The 5,000-nt window shown below is 53.8% G+C and overlaps 1 non-coding gene across 1 annotated transcript in view; it reads right to left on the bottom strand.

The window, feature by feature from the left end:
* The window catches only part of LOC124752972, a 1,963-nt gene extending 834 nt beyond the window's left edge, over positions 1-1,129 (bottom strand). Inside the window, exon 1 of the ribosomal RNA XR_007012304.1 lies at positions 1-1,129. This exon is cut by the window's left edge and continues 834 nt beyond it. This is a non-coding gene — a ribosomal RNA (small subunit ribosomal RNA).
* Positions 1,130-5,000: the final 3,871 nt, after the last annotated feature.

Here is a 5,000-nt window from a genome sequence, read left to right as displayed (position 1 = left end):
GTTTATGGTTAGAACTAGGGCGGTATCTGATCGCCTTCGAACCTCTAACTTTCGTTCTTGATTAATGAAAACATGCTTGGCAAATGCTTTCGCTTCTGTTCGTCTTGCGACGATCCAAGAATTTCACCTCTAACGTCGCAATACGAATGCCCCCGCCTGTCCCTATTAATCATTACCTCGGGTTCCGAAAACCAACAAAATAGAACCGAGGTCCTATTCCATTATTCCATGCACACAGTATTCAGGCGGGCTTGCCTGCTTTAAGCACTCTAATTTGTTCAAAGTAAACGTGCCGGCCCACCGAGACACTCAATAAAGAGCACCCTGGTAGGATTTCAACGGGGTCCGCCTCGGGACGCACGAGCACGCACGGGGCGGTCGCACGCCTTCGGCTCGCCCCACCGGCAGGACGTCCCACGATACATGCCAGTTAAACACCGACGGGCGGTGAACCAACAGCGTGGGACACAAATCCAACTACGAGCTTTTTAACCGCAACAACTTTAATATACGCTATTGGAGCTGGAATTACCCGCGGCTGCTGGCACCAGACTTGCCCTCCAATAGATACTCGTTAAAGGATTTAAAGTGTACTCATTCCGATTACGGCGCTCGGATGAGTCCCGTATCGTTATTTTTCGTCACTACCTCCCCGTGCCGGGAGTGGGTAATTTGCGCGCCTGCTGCCTTCCTTGGATGTGGTAGCCGTTTCTCAGGCTCCCTCTCCGGAATCGAACCCTGATTCCCCGTTACCCGTTACAACCATGGTAGGCGCAGAACCTACCATCGACAGTTGATAAGGCAGACATTTGAAAGATGCGTCCGCCGGTACGAGGACCGTGCGATCAGCCCAAAGTTATTCAGAGTCACCAAGGGCAAACGGACCGGACGAGCCGACCGATTGGTTTTGATCTAATAAAAGCGTCCCCTTCCATCTCTGGTCGGGACTCTGTTTGCATGTATTAGCTCTAGAATTACCACAGTTATCCAAGTAACGTGGGTACGATCTAAGGAACCATAACTGATTTAATGAGCCATTCGCGGTTTCACCTTAATGCGGCTTGTACTGAGACATGCATGGCTTAATCTTTGAGACAAGCATATGACTACTGGCAGGATCAACCAGGGAGCTGCGTCAACTAGAGCTGAGCAGCCGGCCGCCCGGAGTGTGTCCCCGGGGGCCCGCGCGAACACGCAAGCGTCCGCTCAATCATTCTGCAAACAGGAGGAGGCTGAGCTCCCCTGCACAATACACCTCGAAACCCTCTCAGGTCCCGGCGGCGCGCAGCGCCGTCCCAAGTACTTGGTCGGGTTCGAGAGAGGCGCAATCGCCCGGAGTTAGGCGAGTAGACGCTTTCGGTGCGACCACCCGTGCTCCCAACTGAGCTTGCCGCTGCCGACAGAGGCCCGGGAGCGTGCTGTCGTGGCATTGCCGGCGGGAGACAACACGCGCCACCTACGGTGACCGGCAGCTCCAACGCCAGCGCCACAGAAGGACAAAAGCCCCACTTGGGTGCCGAAGCGAACTCTCCCAGCACAGCGCACACGCCAACACATCCGCACAGCTGCGATACAAACCACCAGCGAGAACCGCTGGGGCGACCGAGCAGCAGACGGCGTCGCGGCGCCGAGCGCCGGGCGGCGGCGCATCCTCAACGCACACAGTCCTCAATCGGACCAGCACACTGCAGATGTCCACCGCGCTTCGCACCGGGCCCGCGAGGACCTACTTTGGCCGCACGGCGCCGCGCGCAGGGTGCGCCGGCGCGCAGCTGCGACGCCTGCCGCGTCCGTCGGCCGGCGCGCCTGCCACTGGCCGCCCCCACCAGCCGGCTGTAGCGCGTGCGCCCACGCACCGCGCGGCCAGCACGCCGGGAGGCGCCCCCTCACCGGCCGGGGACGGTCCCACCCAGCCACCGCCGCGTATCGCTTCACACCCAGATGCCGTTCAGTTTCGTCGGCATGGTGGGTATCGCTGGAACAACCGGTTAGTACCTCAACCTATCGTCGCCATCACCGATTCACCCCTAGCGAGAACAACCGCACCACAACGGGTTACCATTTCTTCATTTGCGTAACTTCACCAGAAAACGTAGGCGTCCATCGCCATTTGCAACTTCAACCATTATTGCATGCCTGTGTCAGGTGTCACGCCACACTACGTCTGCCCACATACACGCAACAAAATGTGCACGCCTAGACAATACGTGGAAGGTGGCCCCCGTACGTATGCGATGTCCATTGCTCGAACGACTGTCAACCGGCTTCTGTAGCATGTCGCAGATATGGAACGCGCTGCACCATGCCATCACGGTGTGTGAGGAGACGACTAGGTCCGAATACATCAACAGACAGCTCATGCTGATCGCCATCCACGGCGTCCGTTCCTCCCACACGTCTCTATGGCGTACCACACTGCAATCCAGCTCTCATAGGGAGACGACACGTAGCTGCGTGCACAATATTTGCACTGTATGGTCCGCCGTTTTTGGGCGCAGTCGTTGTACGGTCACACATGTGCCACGATGTATCATTCAGTACATAAGGACGAATGTGCAGTACAGATTGTGGTTCACGCGTACGACATCAGCGGACAGTTGACACAGGCCGCACCACAACGTAGCCTGCGTACGTCGCATGCGAAGGGCATTGAACATGCAAACTTGTCACCAACCACCTTGCGAAGGCAGGGGGCAAGGTGGGGACGTGGGGAGAGGTGGGGGGGGGGGGGGGGCGGCATGTACGCCCTGCTGCCATCCACATTACAGTGTACAGCAGGAGCATGTGGAAAGTCAGCAAGACTTGCAAGGTGTTTAACATGAAGCGATACACAGGGGAGCGGGCAGTGCGAGTAGCGAACTATATTGCGAGGGTTGCGGGTGGGCAACACTACACTAATTGAACGAGTCGTATAACAATTACAGAGCAGGTTTAGGCGACAACGTGGGTTACGATAGGCGACAACGTGGGTTACGTTAGGGGACAACGTGGGTTACGTTAGGGGACAACGTGGGTTACGTTAGGGGACAACGTGGGTTACGTTAGGGGACAACGTGGGTTACGTTAGGGGACAACGTGGGTTACGTTAGGGGACAACGTGGGTTACGTTAGGGGACAACGTGGGTTAGGTTAAGGCACAACATGGGTTAGGTTAAGGCACAACATGGGTTAGGTTAAGGCACAACATGGGTTAGGTTAAGGCACAACATGGGTTAGGTTAAGGCACAACATGGGTTAGGTTACGGCACAACATGGGTTAGGTTAAGGCACAACATGGGTTAGGTTAGGGACAACATGGGTTAGGTTAAGGCACAACATGGGTTAGGTTAAGGCACAACATGGGTTAGGTTAGGGGACAACATGGGTTAGGTTAGGGCACAACATGGGTTAGGTTAGGGGACAACATGGGTTAGGTTAGGGGACAACATGGGTTAGGTTAGGGGACAACATGGGTTAGGTTAGGGGACAACATGGGTTAGGTTAGGGGACAACATGGGTTAGGTTAGGGGACAACATGGGTTAGGTTAGGGGACAACATGGGTTAGGTTAGGGGACAACATGGGTTAGGTTAAGGCACAACATGGGTTAGGTTAGGGGACAACATGGGTTAGGTTAGGGGACAACATGGGTTAGGTTAGGGGACAACATGGGTTAGGTTAGGGGACAACATGGGTTAGGTTAGGGGACAACATGGGTTAGGTTAAGGCACAACATGGGTTAGGTTAGGGCACAACATGGGTTAGGTTAGGGCACAACATGGGTTAGGTTAGGGCACAACATGGGTTAGGTTAGGGGACAACATGGGTTAGGTTAGGGGACAACATGGGTTAGGTTAGGGGACAACATGGGTTAGGTTAGGGGACAACATGGGTTAGGTTAGGGGACAACATGGGTTAGGTTAGGGGACAACATGGGTTAGGTTAGGGGACAACATGGGTTAGGTTAGGGGACAACATGGGTTAGGTTAGGGGACAACATGGGTTAGGTTAGGGGACAACATGGGTTAGGTTAAGGCACAACATGGGTTAGGTTAAGGCACAACATGGGTTAGGTTAGGGGACAACATGGGTTAGGTTAGGGGACAACATGGGTTAGGTTAGGGGACAACATGGGTTAGGTTAAGGCACAACATGGGTTAGGTTAGGGGACAACATGGGTTAGGTTAAGGCACAACATGGGTTAGGTTAGGGGACAACATGGGTTAGGTTAGGGGACAACATGGGTTAGGTTAAGGCACAACATGGGTTAGGTTAAGGCACAACATGGGTTAGGTTAAGGCACAACATGGGTTAGGTTAGGGGACAACATGGGTTAGGTTAGGGGACAACTTGGGTTAGGTTAGGGGACAACATGGGTTAGGTTAAGGCACAACATGGGTTAGGTTAAGGCACAACATGGGTTAGGTTAGGGGACAACATGGGTTAGGTTAGGGGACAACATGGGTTAGGTTAGGGGACAACATGGGTTAGGTTAAGGCACAACATGGGTTAGGTTAGGGGACAACATGGGTTAGGTTAAGGCACAACATGGGTTAGGTTAGGGGACAACATGGGTTAGGTTAGGGGACAACATGGGTTAGGTTAAGGCACAACATGGGTTAGGTTAAGGCACAACATGGGTTAGGTTAAGGGACAACATGGGTTAGGTTAGGGGACAACTTGGGTTAGGTTAGGGGACAACATGGGTTAGGTTAAGGCACAACATGGGTTAGGTTAAGGCACAACATGGGTTAGGTTAAGGTACAACATGGGTTAGGTTAAGGTACAACATGGGTTAGGTTAGGTTACACGTTGTTGTAAGGAAAGGTGTGGGGGGGGGGGGGGGGCGGGGCGGCAGGTTCGTTGATAGTGATTATAGTAAGTGAATGCTTGTGACATGATGAGATTTGTCACGTCAGGATGCACCTTTGGCTTATTAGAGGCGGCGCTCCAATTCTATGCTTGTGTCAGACCTGTGTCTTTGACTCATGTCATTGTTTGTGCGCTGTGACAGGAGGTACT

This window comes from Schistocerca piceifrons, unplaced genomic scaffold (assembly GCF_021461385.2).
Source record: "Schistocerca piceifrons isolate TAMUIC-IGC-003096 unplaced genomic scaffold, iqSchPice1.1 HiC_scaffold_51, whole genome shotgun sequence".
NCBI classification, from domain to species: Eukaryota; Metazoa; Arthropoda; class Insecta; order Orthoptera; family Acrididae; genus Schistocerca; species Schistocerca piceifrons.
Note: the sequence above shows the minus strand (reverse complement) of the source record. Positions and strands in the feature narration are given on the sequence as shown.